At 42.1% G+C, this 19,621-nt stretch overlaps 1 pseudogene; it reads left to right on the forward strand.

Moving 5' to 3' along the window:
* Positions 1-17,224: 17,224 nt before the first annotated feature.
* LOC130038136 (60S ribosomal protein L11-like) overlaps positions 17,225-19,621 on the forward strand; it is an 82,218-nt pseudogene continuing 79,821 nt past the window's right edge.

Genomic DNA, 19,621 nt, shown 5'->3' on the forward strand with positions numbered 1-19,621 from the left:
AGGCATCATCCCTGACCCTCGATCATCGACGTAGGTCAGAACTCCAGATTCCTTCTCTCACTTGAGTGAAGAGTGATACTCCAAGCATAACTCTTTCGATTCCTCTTTGGGAGTCTCGAATAGTGACTGTTTTCGTAGGGCCCAGGTCTCTGAGGCGTATGTTAGTACAGAAAGAACAGTGGAGTCGAAAAGATCTGCCCGAAGCCGGAGGTTCTTCATCCTCTTAACAACTTCTCTGATGCTCTTGAAGGTGTTCCACACTGTTCTTTTCCTCCCGTGCAGTTCTGAAGCCAAGTTGTTCGTCATGTTGAGTTCTCGACCCAGGTACACATAACTGCTACTTTCAGAAATGTTCATTCCAGTGAGAGCAAATGGAACGTCAGGAACTAGTTCACTTCTCATGAATATTGTCTTCGTTAGATTTAGCTTCAGTCCAACCTTTCCACACTCGTGGTCGAAGTCAGCCAGCATTCGTGCTGCTTGGCTATTGTTTGGTGTTATTAGAACGATGTCATCAGTGGTTAGTTGCCGACTGTCTATCTTCACACCCATTCCTTCCCATTTCAGTCGCCGTATGATGTTCTCGAGGGTGGCACTGAAGAGTTTCGGTGAAATGGTATCACCCTGCTGAACCCCTCTCTTTACATCGATGATCACTTCCCTGTAGAATGGTGAGATCCTGGTGGTGAATCCATAATACAATTTGAGGAGGATCCTAATGTACCGAACACCCTGAACACCCTGTTTGGCTAGGGCTTTGATGACTGCTTTAGTCTCAACAGAATCAAAGGCCTTTAAATTTATGAACGTTAGATAGAGCTGCATCTTGAACTCTCGCAAAACCTCAATGAGCTTGGTCACCATGTGGATATGGTCAATCGTGCTGAATCCTTTTCAGAACCCGGCTTGCTTGCATGGTTCTCCTTTGTCTAGTGTTCTGCCAATCCTATTCAGGATGACTGAGTGAGCAACTTGTAGACTACGGACAACAGGCAGGCCAGGTGATAGCTGCCGATGTCGTGTTTGTCTCCCTTCTTGTACAAAAGAACGGTCCTGCTGATTTTTCATTGGGACAGAACCTTGCATTCAGACAGGTAGCATGTGAAGAGCCAAGCCAGTGTATTGATGAGTACTGGCGGCAGATTCTTCAGGTGTTCGGGTCTGACCTTGTCTCCCTTGACAGGAGAATGCTGGAAACGACATACCCATCCTGCGGAATTTGGTATGTGGGCAGGTGGATGTGGCTATCCAAGAGATCCAAGTAGAAGCCGTGGATAACCTTCTCCATTGCCCTTCTGGAAGATGTGATAGATCCATCAAGACGTCGAAGGCCAGTCATCTTGGTCTTATAGTTGGCGAAGGGCAGGCGGGCATTGTGAATACGTTTCCTGGCTTCTGCCGCATCAGCCAACACTGCTGCTCTTCTCTCTTTGAGGTATTCTTTTATAGCTTCTCTGCATAGCTTTGCGAGCTCGGATGTTAGCTTGTGATTGCCTGAGTCTTGCGCCAAACCACGTTGGCAAATGAACTGTATAGTTTCCAAAGACAGGCATCTTTTTATCACTTTCTCACTCTCGGCATTCATTGCACAGTTATGGAGGTGCTGAACCAGTTGATCGTATTGCTCATCAATGTTGTCAATGACAGCATCTTCCCATATTACCCCAATAGTGCCAAAGAGCTCCCAGTTGGTGATCATTCTGGGAGTTCTCTTCTTAAACTTTGCAGCCCTTTCTCCCTGTTACGTGAAGTAGAATTTTGCACAAAGGAGAAGGTGGTCTGATCCCTTTTGGAATTTTGGAACAACAATGACATCATTCAGGCAAAACCATCGATTGAATATGATGTGGTCAATTTTGTTGTGGAACTGTCCACTGAGAGACTCCCATGTCCAATGTTTAGATTCGGCCTTCTGGAACTGTGAGTTATCATGGATGGTCTTGGTTGACATGATGAATTCAGACAGTCTCTCATCCTTTTCATTCCATTCTAGGCCGTGGGTCCTGATGTGGAGTTCTTTGGGCTACCTTCTCTGTCCTATCTTGGCATTAAAATCACCAACAATGACCTTGTAGAAAGTGTGGTCTTCTTTATAGAATTTCTCCAATTCCATGTAGAACTTCTCAATTTCTTCTTCATCGTAGTTGTATTTTGGTGCATAGACAATGAAGATAGAAACTGCCGGCAATGAACCACATCTATTCAAATGTAAGCATCCAATTCAGGTTGTTAGGCATTCGAACGAATTGATGCTCATGGCCAAGTTTGTGTTGACGAGGACACCGACACCACTGATACCTCTGCTGTCACACGTTCCGAAGAACATTTCTTCTCCAGTGTCGAGAATGACGTGATGTGATCGGTGCCTTCTTGTCTCAGTCAGTCCAATGATGTCATACTTGATCTTCTGTGCTTGCACCATCAGGTCCTCGATGGATGCTTCTGATGCCAGCGTATGTGCATTGAAAGTACAGACAGTCATTTCAGTCTTTCTCAGTTTTAGCATCCTAGTTAGGCCCTGAGATTTTATCAGCCTCTCCTTGCTCATCCTTCCTTATGCTGCCATATTGGGGTCTCTTTCAGGGTCAGGGGAATGAGGCCCATTTTTGTTACTGTTTTTGGCATATTGAATATGCCACAGGTAGCTTGCCAGGCTCTGCCATGCAGGCAAGATACCCTCGGTAGCTTTCCGGGACCTCCAAGAGGGACGGAGGCTTTTAGGGTATCCTCTAATCAACTTCACAGCGGTAGGGCATTTGCCTTACAAGCAGCCAACATGGCCGACCCGAGTTCGATTCCTCCACCCCTCTCGCAGAGCCCGGGGAACTACCGAGAGTATCTCACCTGCATGGCAGAGCCTGGCAAGCTACCCGTGACATATTCGATATGCCAAACACAGTAACAACAAGTCTCATGATGGAGATGTTATTGGGCCTGCTCGAGCAAAATCGATGAACAACGGGAGGACCGTGATCGTGATGACCCAGTCTACCAAATGCAAGCTTTTGGTCGACTGGCATGTTGTAACGACCTGCACGCTGACAAACACGCACCTGTCTCCGTCTCTAGGCAGCACCTGTTGGTTCTGCCCCCTCGATGGTTCACTGCCTCATCATGGCAGGGGGTGGCAATGGTTCCAACCGGCGAAGAGTGAACCAACAGGTGCTGTCCTAAAGCATATTTTTAAAATAATAATAATTTAAAATATAAAAATGAGATTGCTAAGGAGGTATTGTGGGCAATGGGAGGGGGCTTTGGGTATGTACATTGGTGGAAGGATGCTGAAACAGATTGTGGGTTTGGAGATGTAATATTACAAGCCTTAAATTTTATTAACAGTATAGTAACTCATTGCACCTATATTCCAAACAAAATTTAAGGGACTAGAGAGAGATAGTACAGGAGATAAGGAAGTAAGCACTTCCTTAAGTACTTCCAGGTGTTACTCCTAAGTAGAACCAGGAATAGCCCCTGAGCACCACTGGTTGTGGCCCAATACTGCCCCCACTACAAACAAACAAAGAGAGGCTTTATTAGCAATAAAAACAAGTTTGGGAAAGCTGTCCACGAGCACAGGCTGGAGAATGGCTTCAAAGAGAGTGAGAAGGTTTGGTTTTATGCCTAGGGTGACACATAAAACATATACATATACATATTTTAGTAGTTTTTTTTTCAGGAAACTCATACGTATACATGGGGGTGAACAAAGACCATGTGCAAGTGAGGAACATACAATGAATATACATTGTATATACAGAATATGGCAAAAAATAATGTTTAAAGGGTGTGTTTTTAGTTTGGTTATGAAAAGCAAAGAGACTAGAGAATGAGAAGGGCACTACTGCAGTCTCCACTGGCCAATACCATATGGCCTAAAGTCTAGGGTTCTTAACAGTGCAATGATGCTCTTGAAGGTTTCTTTGGCCTAGTCAGAGCCAATAGAATTCAATGAGGAAGCTTCTTCAGAGAGAGTTTGCTACACCCTCTAAAGTACAAGCCTCAGGCCACTCTGTTTCAGTTTTTTATAAACCCAGAATGTCCTTCTCAATCTAGTGGGGAAGAGCAGATAGGGCAAAGTTACAAAAAACTCTTACAACTATTTCTTTACCTTTTCTTTTTAATTTATTTATTTATTTTGAATACGCATCCCTCCACCAGCGACCATTTCCCACCACCACGGATCCCAGTATCCCTCCCAGCCCCCACCCTCCCCAACCCACCCTGTCTCTGTGGCATGGCATTCCCTTTTGTTCTCTCTCTCCTATTGGGTGCTGTGGTTTGTATTAGAGTTAAGCCTGATTTTCAGGGAGAAACGTTGGATGATTTACTTTCAATTGATCACTTTGTATAAATGGAGATGTCGCGCGGCTGCGTAAGTGGCCGCGGGATTTGGAGGAAAAGTCCTAGTTCCCGCATACTCGAGCTATGCTTGTAGAGGCTTCTGGTCACCGGGGTTCCATCTGGAGGAGGCGTCTTTACCTTTTTAACCTCTTTATTTTTTCCCAGTAACAAATTTAGATTTAGAGGCCAGAGAGATAGTACAGTGGGTAGGGCACTTGCCTTGCATGTGGCAGACCTGGATTCAATCTCTGGCACCCTATATTATTTCCCAAGCCAAAAGAGTGATCTCTGAGCACAGAACCAGGAGTAAGCCCTAAGCACTGCCAGGTGTGGCCCAACTCCTTCCCCAAAAATTTAGATTAAAAATTCCAAAATTTTCCATTGGCCAATAACCAGAACTTTTCCATCTTAATTGTGATCCAAACTTTTCCTCCATTTTATATCATTATGGACTCATTATGAGGAGTCCTGCTTAATATTATGCAGTTATATAAAATTTCTTCCCATTTATCAGATGTTTGACAAAACAATTTTAATTATATGAAAGCTAAATTCCTCATGGTGAAATAAAACAAAGAACAAAACTAAACTACAAACATAAACAGAAAAAAATCAAATTTCAAGTGTAAACACAACTAGAACAAAATCAAATTCCACGTACAAATGGAGGTTCTCTGAATAAAAACCATCCTGAGGAGGAGATAGGTAGAGGTCTTGTTAAATTGGCTGGCAGTACCGCAAAACAAATGACACAGAATGACTCCTAAATGGCAAAAAACTGTGTGGAAAGGAGGCCTTTCATTTATGCACAAAGTCCACTTATCTTAGATTTCATCACTCTTTTCAAATTAAACTTTTATCCATCAACAGACTACTTTCCCTCCTCACCCCTGGGAAATAAACAGAAGTGATAACTCTTGAGAGATAAATCGATTCACAGATTTGGGCAGAAGTCCACACTATTTCAAGTCCTACAGTTGCTCAAAGAATTGCCCCAAGTGCACAGGAAAACAGGCCCAGACAAAGAAGAGAGTTTCTTTGGGGGATATGCACCCCAAAGTTACTATCCTCATTTTCAGACACAGCAGTGGCCACAAACACAGTTAACTGACATAACCTCAGCTATTTCTCTAACACGTCAAGAGTGGCAGGAGAGGGTACGACCCCCAAGACTGGCAAACAGGCTTACCTGAGAATTTCCTGTATCTGTGATGGGCTTGTCACAGTGGACTCTACTCCTGGCTGACTCACCAAATAGTAATCTTGAAGCTTCTGTTCTACAGCTGCTCAAGGGTCAGTTGAATGAGAGACACTATGACAAGTAAGAGAAAGCTTTTTTCAGCAACAAAGCAACAGTTTGAAGGAATGGGAACTCATCAAAAACTCATATTGTCTGCATAATCACAAGAAAGATTTTATTTGTTTAGAGGCCATACCCAGCAGTGTTCGGGGCTTATTACTAGATCTGTGCTCAGGGATCATTATTGACAGGGCTGTGGGGGGCCATATATGGTGCCAAAGACCGAACCAGGGTTGGCTAAATGCAGATAAAGTATCATACCTATCAGGAAGGGTTTTTTATCATGATAAATAACAGGGAATAAAGGGCAGGTTGCAAACCAGGTGGGTGACAGAATGAATAATAAAATACTTACAGAGGCTGGTCCCCTGAGATACACTATCTTGTCTACAAACTTGAACAAAGCAAGGACAAAATAAGAGATTTTCCCTAATCTTTAGATCTTTTTAAAATAAATTTTTGGGTGGGCACATCTGACCATATCTGACCATGCTCAGTGGTTACTCCTGGCTCTGTACTCAGAGATCACTCCTGGCGGCTTCAGGGGACCATATGGAGTGCCAGGAATTGAATCAGGGTTGGCCACATGCAAGGCAAGAGCTCTACCCATCATAGTATTACTCTGGCCCCATAATCTTTAGGTTTTGGGGATAGAAAGTATCTTTAGGTTTTGGGGGTATAAAGTAAGACAAGGACAGGTGTCCTTTTCTAGGTGTTGCTGTTTCTAATTACTTTGGGCCAGTTTCAGTGTGATCGAGAGAAGTTGCTCTGTCACCAGCCCTAAAAGTAGTACAAAGACATGATGGCATAAACCCATGACTAACTGGTACAGGTACCACATAGGCGAGGGTGGACTCCATCAGGAGAGGAAAATATTCAAAGAAAAAAAGGTTGAGATAACAGCATAAAAAACACCAAATTTTCAAAGTTCTTCCATTTGACAAGACCTTAGCAACAGACTGTTACCTGCATAGAAATCCCCAAGTTGAGGTAGTTTGGGAAAACACATATAAAACCAGCTTTGCAATAGAAAACAGTGAGCATCCTCATTCTGGTGTTTCCACATCTCAACTTGGGATGTGTAATTCCTTTCTTTTATACATTATGGCATACCCTCTGCTCTCTGCTCTCTGGAGATCTGTGCAGAGTCTCTTGAATGCATCATCTCTTCCCATCCCTCCCTTCTTCCTCCATCTCTATCTCCTCTTTCCCTAAATAAAACTATTTGTTTAACTTCACTATTTGTATCATAAAATTCTTTTCTGCCATGATAAACAACAAAGTTGGGAAACATGGATACATTCAAGAACTGTCTTTCCTTTTCATTAAAAAAAAACAATTTCTCTCTCCAGTAAGAGGCCAGAGATCCCTGAAAACTTGGGTGGTCGGGTTCAAGTCCTATACTGTGCAGAAGGAGTGCATCTCAGGTTCAGCTGTATTGCTAACTTGTAGGGCTGATGGGATGCTACCATTATGAAGATGCAGGTGCTCATGGCAGACTTTACGAGTTCTAACTCCTCCAGGCACTTCCTAGAGAGACAGAGGTGGCTCAAAAAGGAAGACAATAGCACTCTCTTTTTTTAATTATTAGTGAAACACCACCATGAGAGTTTTAGACTTACAATTTTTTTCTTTTTTAGTCATACCTGGCTATGGACAGAGTTTACTCCTGGCTCTACACTCAGGAGTTACCCCTGGCGGTGCTCAGGGGACCATATGGGATGCTGGGTATCGAACCTGGGTAGGCCGTGTACAAGGCAAACGCCCTACCCTCTGTGCTATTGCTCCAGCCCCGAGACTTACAAATTTTTGAATAGCACTCTCTTGAGGCTACTACCTCTGTGACTCCACACTTCTCCGAATAACATATTTTCATGAGCTACCCAGAAGACCAATAGTATACACAATGGATATTATGCAGCTATAAGAAAAGGAGAAATCTTGCAGTTTGATGCAACTTGGATGGAACTGGAGGGCATAGTGTTAAGTGAAATCAGATGATTTCACTTAATAATCAATCATCTGTGGTATATAGAGAAACAAAACAAGAGAACAGACAGTATTGAATGATGACAAATCCTTAGCCTTTGACTGCAGAACTGAGATTACCAAGCAGTCAGGGGAGGCATGGAGAAGAAGAAAGAGATGAACTAAAAATGAAATGAAATAAAGACAGTAGTGGAGGGTGTGGGGACTTTAGTGCTATGAAGGTAGCACTGCACAGTAACACTGTCCTCCTGTTCTCCATCAATTTTCTCGAGTGGGCACCGGTAACATCTCACAACAAATTGTGAGATTTGTTACTGTTTTTGGTATATCGAATACGTCCCTGGGAGCTTGCCAGGCTTTGCCATGCAGGTGAGATACTCTTGCTAGCTTGCCGGATTCTCCGAGAGGGGTAGAGGAATCGAACCCTAGTCCGCCGTGTGCAAGGCAAACGCCTTACCCGCTGTGCTATCACTTCAGCCCTGTATGTAGCACTGTAGCACTGTCCTCCTGTTGTTCATTGATTTGCTCAAGCGGGCCCAGTAATGTCTCCATTGTGAGACTTGTTGCTACTGTGTTTGGTATATCAAATACATCACGGGTAGCTTGCCAGGCTTTGCAGTATGGTGAGATACTCTCGGTAGCTTGTTGGGCTCTCTGAGAGGTGGAGGAATTGAACCCTGCTTGGCTGGGCCGGCCGTGCGCAGGGCAAACACCCTACCTCTGTGCTATCGCTCCAGATCCAGCACTGTATGTAAATACCATAAATATTAATACTATCGCAATCATCTTTCCTGCACTGTCAGCACTGTCCTCCCATTGTTCAACAATTTTCTCGAGCGGGCACCAGTAGCGTCTCCATTGTGAGACTTGTTGTTACTGTTTTTGGCATATTGAATACACCATGGGGAGCTTGCCAGGCTCTGTCATGCGGGCAGGATACTCTCGGTAGCTTGCCCGGCTCTCCGAGCGGGATGGAGGAATCAAACTTGAGTCAGCCACGTGCAAGACAAACACCCTATCCGCTGTGCTATCGCTCCGGCCCAGAGACAACTAGATAGAGTGAAATTTTTTTTTCTTTTTGGGCCACACTTTGCAATACTCAGGAGTTATTCCTAAACTATAATAATTTTTTTAAATTGTTTTCAAATTTTATTTTATGAAAGCACTATGAATTACAAAGTTACAAAGTTCATAGTTGGGATTTTGACATACAATGTTCCATCACTGATACTACCAATATTGTCAACTTCCCTCCACCAATGTACCTTATTCCACCACCCACCCACTTACCCAGACTGCCATCTCAACAGGCACCTTATAAGTTTGGTTATTAAAGTTTGGGTCTCGTCATTTCAATGTTTTTTATTATGTGGTTTGAATATTTAGCTCTATCATTCCTAACACCACCAATCTACCTGAGTCCCCATAACTCCCACCCTATTGCTTCTCATCTATTTCTTTTCCCCTTTCCCTTCACTCTATTTTTTCCTTCTCCCTATACTCTGGATCCAAAGGTTATCTAGGCATCTCCCTTCTAAACCACTTTATTTTCTAATACAATTACTCTAAATAGTAAGCCAGAAGAAGTGCAAACACAGGATTATATCACTTGTATGTGTGGCACTTAAAGTAATTGCGTGAGGAAATAAATATTTTTTAAAATAGGACAAGGCATACTGGCAGAATTTCAGGCTTAGGACTCCAATCCCAATGGGGTCTCAGCAGTGATAATTCGAGGATGAGTTATCTAAAACTAATCTCTAGTTAGAAAAGCTATAGTATAGGCATGCCAGCCCAGTGTGCCCCATCCTAGTGTTGCAAGTAACATATGTAGTGAGTGAGAGAATAATCAAATGGTCAGAGCAATAGTACAGCAGGTAAGGCATTTTCCTTGCCCATGGTCTATCCTAGGATCAATCCTCAGCATCCATGTGGTCCCTTGAGCCTGCTAGGAGTGACCCCTGAATGCAGAGACAAGAACAAGCACAGAGCACTGTCGGTGTGGCTCCCTTCCACGCAAACAAAAAAATGGCAGTGCTACTGCCTTCTTGCATCCCCCACCTCTGTCACCAAAGAAAGTGACCTAAAGGGTTAGGGTTGATAAAGTATTCCACAAGCATCTAAAGAACATGAACATTTGCATCCCACCACCCCCATTAGACAGCGGTGAGGCTGTGTCTGAGTTCCATTTGACCTTTATGGCATGAGAACTTATCGCCACTACCCGATATCTCAGGAAGCCATGGAACTCAGACAAGAGAGGAATTTGTTCTTTGTAAGAAGGGAAAAGTCAGTCCTGACCTCTACCCTAGTACACAGGGATTTGTAACTGTTGTCTACCCTCATATAATAGAGTTTCACTATGGGGCCAGAGTGATAGTACCGTAGTAGGGTGCTTGCCTTGCATGTGGCCAACCAGGTTCAATTCTCAGCATTCTATATGGTCCCCTGAGCCTCAGCAAGAGTGATCCCTATGAGTAGAGTCAGGAATAAGTCCCAAGTACTGCCAAGTGTGGCCCCAAACCAAAAATATAAAAAGAAAGGTTTCAGAAAGGAGACAAAACATCTTTATTTAGAATTATTAAGGGAGAAAAAGGAGTAAATAGAGTATTTGCATTGCATGTGGCTTACTAGGGTTCAATCCTCAGAATTCCATATAGTTCCTCAAGCACAACCAAGAGTAAGTCCTGAGTACAAAATCAGGAATAACCTCTGAACACTGTTAGGTGTGGCTTCCAAATAAACCAAAAAAATCAAGGGAAAACACAGGCGGATGAGACTACACATCTCAAGTGGAGGTATGGGTGATCCCGAAGATGGAGAACATGTGATGCTTACCTTTGTAAAGTTACTTTTCTATGCTGGGTTTTCCCAAACTTCCCATAAAGGTCTGTTGCTGGAGTGTTGTTGAGGAGAAGACCTTAGAAGTTTTGATGATCATCTCTGACATTTTCATCATGTCCATATACCCTGCAGGGGGCTCTACTATAAGAAGGTCCAGAAATGGTCTAGGCCTTGCATTTCTGCATTTCAAAGGGTCTCTGGCCTTCTAAAAAACTTTCCTTCATCTGAATAACCTTAATGCCTTTGGGCTGGTTTTTGATTTTTGTTTTGTTTTTAGTTTGTTTGTCTGCTTACACCTTACCTGAGGGTTAGAGTTAGAGACAGGCATAGTTATTTACCTAGCATGAAGCCTACCCAGATTGGATCCCAAACACCCAAAATGGTTTCCAAGCTCTACCAGGAATGATCCCTGAATGCAGAGCCAGGATTAAGCTCTGAGCACTGCTGGGTGTGGCCTCAAAACCCCAAAAAGCAAATAAATAAATGAGGTCTCCCCAAGAACAAAAGTCCTGATCCATATGGGTTCACTGATGAGTTCTATCAAATCTTCAAAGATATGCTATATATACTGCTCAAGATTTTTCAAAATATTAAAGAAGCAGGGGACTAGAGAAATAGTATAGCAAGTATATTAATTGCTTTGCACATAGCTGACCCAGGTTCAACCCCCAGCATCCCATATGGTCCTCCAAGAGTGATTTTTGAATGCAGAGCCAGGAGTAACCCCTGAACATCATCGGGTCCGTCCTCCCCCCTAAAAAATAGTGAAGAAGCAGAAATTCTTCCTAACACTGTCTATATAGCTGACATTGCACTAATACCTAAAGCATATAGAAACTTGATCACTTGACTTCCCGTTAATCATCTATTTGTTCGAGCAGGCGCCAGTAACGTCTCCATTTGTACCTGTCACGTGCTAGTGTAGCCCAATGGCGTCTGTTCATTCTAGGAACACGAAGAGCCTCAAACAGATCATTTAGGATCTTGATGAAAAAGTCTAACCATCTGGTAGTTGGCCACGCAGTCTTTTGACGTCCCATGGAATCCAGTTGGTGGTAACAGCTCTAGTCCAGCGGTCGTCTCCAAGTCTCATTACGTGTCCAGCCCATCTGATTTTTGACACCTTAGCAAACGAGACAGTGTCCCTGATTCTTGACCGTCGACAGAGGTCGAAACTCTGTATTCTTTCTCTCATTTGAGTGAAACGTGATACTCCAAGCACAGCTCTTTTGATTCCTCTTTGGGAGACCCAAATAGCATTCTCATCCTGTTTGCATAGGGCCCAGGTCTCTGAGGCATATGTTTATGCAGGAAGAACAGTGGAATTGAAGAGATGTGCCTGGAGCTGGAGGTTCTTCATCTTCTTAGCTATTTCTTCGATGCTCTTGAAGGCGTTCCAAGCAGCTCTCTTCCTCCTGTGCAACTCAGGTGCCAGGTCGTTCATTATGTTGACTTCTTGACCTAGGTACACATAACTGTTGCATTCGGAGATGGTCGTTCCGTTGAGAGTGAATGGAGCGTCAGGAACGAGGCTGTTTCTCATAAACATTGTCTACCTAAGGTACCTAAGAATCAACTTTACAAAAGAGATTGAAAGACTTTTACCTTGAAAAATATGAAACGTATGAAAGAAATAGAAGAGGACCTTGGAAAATGAAAAATTAATCTAGGTTCTTGGATAGGAAGAATCAACACTGTTAAAATGATCATCCTACCTAAAGTTTTATGTATATTTAAAGCAACCCCATCAGAATCCTGATGACATTTTTTCAAGGATTTAGAACAGTCACTAATAAGATTTTCATAAATCAGAAGATACCTTGAATAGCCAAAGCCATTTTGAGAAAAAATAAATCAGGAGGTATTGCATTACCTGACTAGAAACTATACTATAAAAGTACAGTAAACAAAACAGCATGGTACTGGAATAAGGATAGACTAACCAATGAGTGAGAATTGAGTACCCAATGATAAATCCTTGGATTATATAAACAGCTAATTTATGACAAAGAAGCTCCATATATAAAGTGGAGTAATGATAGCCTCAACCAGTGCTGCTGGAATACTAGATAAGTAGAATCAAAAATATAAAACTGGATCTGTAATTCACACCTTATAAAAAACTCAATTCAAAGTAAATCAAAAGCCTCAATACTAGACCAAAATCCGTAAAATACATTAAGGAAAATATAGGCAGAACACTTCAAAATTTGGACCTCAAAGTTTATTTTATTTATTTATTAATTATTATTATTATTATTATTAGGTTTGGGGATCACACCCTGTGGCATTCAGAGGTTACTCCTGGCTCTGAGCTTATGGATTACTCTGAGGGTGCTTGGGGGGACATGGGATGCTGGGGATTGAACCTGGGTCAGCCACATGCAAGGCAAATGCCCTAACTGCTGCATTATTGCCCGGCCCCTCAAAGTTGTTTTTAATTTTATGTGATTCCATTGGCAAAGACAACAACAAAAATAAACAAATGGGACGGATCACATTAAGAAGTTTCTGCATGGCAAAAGAAATTCAGAATAAAATTAATAGACTACCACCTGATTAGGAGAAAATATTTCATACAATATAATTTATTAATTTAGGTCTGATAGTGAGGTCTTTGCACTATTTTTATTTGAGATCGTGCATGGCCTTAGAAAGGGATCTGAGAGGTCTTTATTTCACGTGAGCAATCAGTTTTCCAGGACCATTTGTCAAAGTGGCTCTCTTTGCTCCACTTCATGCTTTTCCCACCTTTGTCAAAGACTGTGCATATAACCGAGGATATGTCTTTGGACACTTCTATTCCTTTGGTCTGGGAGCCTGTCCTTAATCCAGGATCATACTGTTTGGATTACTATAGCTTTATAGAATATATCATGATAGTGGGCTGGAGCGATAACACAGAGGGTAGGGCGTTTGCCTTGCACGCAGTCAAAATGACCGACCCGAGTTCGATTCCTCCGCCCCTCTCGGAGAGCCTGGCAAGCTACTGAGAGTATCTCGCCCACACGGCAGAGCCTGGCAAGCTACCCATGACGTATTCGATATGCCAAACACAGTAACAACAAGTCTCAAGATGGAGATGTTACTGGCCCGCTCGAGCAAATCGATGAACAACGGGAGGACAGTGACAGCGACATCATGATAGTGAATCTAGAGATATCTTCAATGATTCAATGCCATTGGCCAAACAAAAAAAAAAGCAAATATAAACAAAAGGGACTACATCAAACTGAGAAGCTTCTACATCATAAAGAAACAATGACTAGAATAAAAATATTGCCTACAGACTGGGTGAAAATATTTCCTCATCACGCATCTGACAAAGGGTTAACATTCAAGATATATAAAACTCTGGTAGCACTTTGCAAGGTAAAAACAAATAACCCCATCAAAAATGGACGGAAGAGATGAACAGACGCTTTCTCAAAGATGTACACATCATAAAGAATAAAAGCAACTAGTGTTGGCATGGATGTGGGGGGAAAGGCACCCTCATTCACTGCTGGTGAAATTTCAGTTTGTCCAGCCCTTTTGGAAAACAATTTGGACACTTCTAAAAAAACTACAAATTGATTTTGTTTATAACCCAGAAATTCCACTTCTTGGCATTTATCCCAAGGGCTCAAAAACTCTATTTAGAAAAGACATATTCACCCCTGTGTTCATTGCAACACTATTCACAAAAGCCAGATTCTAGAAACAGCCCAAATGTCCAACAATAGATGTCTGGATAAAGAAACTATGGTACATATACACAGTGGACTACTTCTCAGATATAAAAAAAGATGAAATTATAGGTCACCACTCTAATTATTTCCTTCCTTCCTTCAATTGACTCTCAGTTTCATTTGTTCTTTTTCTAATTCCTTAAATTGTATGGTTAGGTTATTTTATTTAAGAATTTTTTGTTTCCTGATAAAAAATACATTACTAGGGACTTCCCAAATTGCCTTTACTGTGTTCCATAGGTCTAATAGCTTGTGTTCATTTTCATTATTTTCAGAAATCCTTTTGTTTCTTAGATTTTTCTCTCTGATACAATTGTTGTTCAGTATTATGTTGTTTGGGGGCTGGAACAATAGTATGGGGGCACTTGTCTTGCACTCAGCCAACTTGGATTCAATCCCTGACACCTTAAACAACAGCAGGAGTGATGCCCAAGTGTAGAACCAAGAAATGCCTCTGAGAATTGTCAGGTGTAAGCCAAAAGTATGCGTTTAGTCACTAAATTTGGATTTTTCCCCAAACTTTACTTTGGTTTTGGGGCCACACCCACCAGTGCTCAAAGATTACTCCTAGCTCTGTGCTCAGGAATCCCCTGGAAGTACTCTGGGGACCACATTGTGTGCCAGAGATCAAACCTGGGCTGTCCAGGTACAAGGCAAATGCCCTACCCACAGTACTATCCACTCCGGTCCCTCCAACTTTATTTTTATTTATTTTTTTCTTTTTGGGTCACACCCGGCGATGCACAGGGGTTACTCCTGACTCATGCATTCAGGAATTACTCCTGGCGGTGTTCGGGGGACCATATGGGATGTTGGGAACCAAACCCGGGTCAGCCGCGTGCAAAGCAAACACCATACCCGCTGTGCTATTGCTCCAGCCCCTAAATTAATTTTAATGTAGACAAAAGCCACAACTTTTGATACAATTCTACAGTTGAAATGGATTAGATAACAAAGCTCCAATATTAAAATCATAAATATAAAAATAAATTTTAATGTGAAAATTGTTGCATCTCATCATAGGATTGTTAAGTGCTTGTCTAAGGATTTACTAATCTGTTTGCTGATAGTTGCACCTTCTGAATTATTGTTTTTGTTTCATTACTTTCTATGTTACTTTCCTATCTAATTTCCCTTTCATTTTATCTAATGCTCTTCCTGAAATTTTTGTATTGAGGAATTGGGAGATATCGCACAGCTTCATATGTGGTTTTGCAGTCCAGAGACTTCAGGATCTACAAAGAGAAAAAAAATTGGGGCTAGGGCATTTGCCTTGCACGTGGCCCGACCCGGGTTCGATTCCCAAAATCCCATATGACCCCCCGAGCAAGGCCAGGAGTAATTCCTGAATGCATGAACCAGGAGAGTAACCCCTATGCACAGCTGGGTGTGACCCAAAAAGCAAAAAAAAAAAAAAAACAGACTTCAGGATCTATGGTCTGGACCAATGAATGAATTGACATAGCAGCTGTGGGAGGTGGGTGTGGCTTCCAGGACTTCTGGAGTATGGGAGGTTGGGATAAGGCTGCCCATTCTGAGAAGTCCCTGGAGATATCAGCCTGAGCATTAGGATACCTAAAAATTTTTCACAGTTTGGTGTCTCTGTAGAGTATTAATATCCCAGTGGAGTTAAGCCCTTTGTGTGGCTGCAGCAGTGGAGTCTGGGTGCGGCTGCTGTGATTTTGGCAGGGTCGGTACTCAGTCTGCCCACATCCCAAAGACACTCCAGGGCCAGGGGGACCAGTGTGTCCATGAATTGTAGCTGCTTGGCTTGCATATTCTTGGAAATTTAGTTGTGAATTGGTAGAACGAGACTGATGGGTGAGTGCGTATATATGAAAGGCCACGGCGGTTCTGTCTCACCACCTGTGTTCGGTGGTCTTACGACGCTTCCCCCACCCCGGGGTGACTGATGGATGGGTGGATGGAGGAGAGAATGAGGGCCAGGTTGGTTGGTATCAACTGCAGTTTATTCTAATCAATCTCCATTCTCCTCTGATTCTCCCTCAGTTTCTGCCTCACCAGTCCCCCTCATACTCCTCTTGGGTCCTGTTCCTTCATACTTCTTCCTGATTCTGCCTCCCCTTCTACTTCATTCTCCTTCTGGATGCCCCAGCCCACTCTTACAGCCTAGTTAAATCCCAAAGAATGAGGGGTTGGGGCTTATTACATGTAGGTGTGATCACAATCAGCAGAAGTAAAGTCCATCCCTCAGGGGAAGCTTCTTCTAGAACAGATTCTCATCCAGCAAGACGACTGGCCTAAGGGCAAAATATGGGTGTGTTTCTCCTCTCCTTAGTCCAACAAACATATAAACAGTCATTTTGTATGGACACAGTAAGAGATACATTAAGCTTACAGGATTGCTCTCCTGGGGTCATCTCGCTATAGGTCTCAGACTACAGTCAGGCCAGATTAGTCTTTCCTAACCCTAGCAGCGTCCAGTTGTTACTCTTCGGATCATGACAGAATTTGTCCATGACCATGCTCTTAACTTATATTGTGGCATTTTGGCCTGGCCCATTTGGTTGTAAGGGTAGCTCACAGCTTGCCTTTGGTCCATTCTGTCCCTCATCAGGACCCTGCTTTTGGGGTGCTAGGAACTAACACAACTGAGGCTTAAGTCAAGAAAGCAGATGACTGAGAGTGAAAATTATTCGGATTCAATTAACTCCCAAGTTTCAAAAGTATATTAACTGTATTCCTGTGTCTGTACAAAAAGGATATTGCTTTAAAGTAAACTATGCAAAAGACATAAGGAGAGGAGAAAGGCAATATTTCACTCATGAATACAAGTCAAGTGTCCTTAGAAGGATCTGACCTTACAAGTTAACAGAGTCTGATTATGGGGGAAAGGTGATAGATCTGTTGGGGAAGAGAGTACAGAGAAGAGTTTATAGATAAACACAGGGGAATGGGCGTAACTCAGGAGCACTGTGATGGGTGTAAGTCAATAAACCTAAGCTCCCTGTGGCAAGGGAGAAAGGACAAACCAATGTTATCGTCCAGGTTAGTCAACATGGCAGCAACCGTGGGAGGTGAGTATGGTTACCAAGGCTTTCAGACATATTGGAGTGGGGTCAGTGAAGCAACTTTAATTTTGTTTAATATCTAATTTCACAGCACTCACAGCACTGTGATCTGAAGCAATACTTTATATTATTTCACCTTCATGAATTATCCAAAATCTCCAAAACACTTGTTTTGTGTTCATCATTTGGTCTACATTGGAAAATTTTCCACATGCACAGGAGATGAATATATATTAGGTTTTCTGGAGTTGAACACCCCTATAAGTGACTACTATGCCAAGTTCTTTAAGCTCCTCATTTAATGCTGTTATCTTCTTGATTTTCTGAATTATTAATTGGTTGATATGTCCAGGTGTTAAAATATACTACTATTCAGAGTTGGATTGAAGTTCAGTGGTAAAACATATGCCTTACATGTGTAATCCCATAAGTTCGAGCCCAAGCAACTCAAAAAGAAAAATAATACTAAAGTTTTCTATTGTTATTATGTCAGGATAATTGTCTTCTCCTCTTCAGATATGGTAGCAGTTTTTTATTCCTTTTTGTGCCACACCTGGAAGTGCTCAAGGTTTACTTCTGGCTCTATGCTCAAGGATAACTCCTGGAGGGCTCAGGGGTTCATATGGGGAGCTAGGGACTGAACCCTGGCTGGTCACATGCAAAGGAAGCACCTGACCTAATGTACTATCGCTTTCGCACCAATATTAGCAGTTATTTTAAGAACTCCCTGTCCTTTTTTTGGATATATGTTAATACAAGTTTAATCCTTGATGTATTGATGCCCAAATTAATGTATAATATCTGTCCATATATGTGTGTGCGTTATGTCTATATATATATTATGTATATATATACATACACTTTTTTAAAAACTATAGACACTTACTTTTAGTATAAATTCAATCCCCAGCATCCCATATGGTGCCCCAAGTACCACCAGGAGTAATTTCTGAGTGCAGAACCAGGAATAATTCCTGAGCAACGTCATATGTGACCCAAAAAAGCCAAAAAAAATAAGTTTTAGGGGATCAAAGTATTAGCACAGTGGGTAGGGTGCTCGATTTACATGGGGCCAACTCAAGTTTGATCTCTGGCGCACTATTTGGTTCCCTGAACTTTTCCAGGAATAACCCCTAAGGGCATAATCAGGCAAAATACCTGAGCAGAGATGGAAGTGATCCAAAAAACAAAAAATTAAGCTTTACTATCTGTAATATATCTTATTAAAATTATATTTTTAAATTTTTAATTCCTTGGTCTATAATACTATTAATAATGGTTTCTCCAATGAGCAACAAAACTGTTACAGAAGCAGAGAGAGAGGTATAAAGTAACCGCATTCATTTGTGGGATATAAATATATATAGATACATATATCTATATATAGTATAGAACTAATATCAAAGGTGGAGGGTAAACAAGGGCCAGGAGGACAGGTCAATGGTTGGAAGCTTGCCACAAGCGTATGTGGTACTGCCAGAAGGTCAACCTGTAGGACTGAGTGCATCAGTAGCCTGATGGTGCCTTCAGACTTCCTGATATCCCAAAATCGCCTCAGTGTTTTTGGCCGAACCCCAACAACTTGGGACCAAGTTTACTAAGAAATTAAACAGCCAAAAGTTAGGTATATAGGCATCATGCCCACAAGCCCCCTCTGGCTCAGCTACATAAGGTCATTTATTGGCCTTATTTTAGAGATCCATAAACAAATCTTGAAAGAGAGATCAAAAGTTGCAGTTAAAAACTGATGTATTTATATTTAACACTGTGCATTATTAGCTCCCATTATCCAATTTTCATTAAATTTTTGTCTTGTAATGATTTTAAAAATTTGCAGTTAATTTTAGACCTGCGCATGGCTTAACAGACTGGGATAAACTGGAGGGGAGCAAGACAGTCTCATGCATGCCCAAGCAGAGCCGCTGGCAGCCGCTTGCTCTCACAATCCAAAATTGCCGCCAAACGCACCCCCCTTATGCCTGATTCCACCACCATTTCAGGTCTGGACCTCACCAAGATATAATCTGCTGAAAATTCTGGTATGGTATTCTGGTTTTTTTTTTAAATGTAGGACTATTGCTATTTATTCAGACATTGATTAGGCTGATTGAATTGGGCAGAAACTCCAACTTACTTTTTTTTCCTTATTTATTTTTATAAATTTATTTATTGAATCACCATGAGAGCAGTTAAAAAGCTTTTAGGTTTAAGTCTCAGTAATACAATGAGGAAACACCTGTCCCTTCACCAGTGCCCATTTTTCACCACCAAAAACCACAGCATACCCCCCATCCCACACCCTCCCACTACCTGTGGGGCAGATGATTTCCACATTACTCTCTCTTTCTCTCTTTGATTTCATTCAATATTTCGACCCCAGACCC

This window comes from Sorex fumeus, unplaced genomic scaffold, assembly GCF_029834395.1.
Source record: "Sorex fumeus unplaced genomic scaffold, SorFum_2.1 ptg000073l, whole genome shotgun sequence".
NCBI classification, from domain to species: Eukaryota; Metazoa; Chordata; class Mammalia; order Eulipotyphla; family Soricidae; genus Sorex; species Sorex fumeus.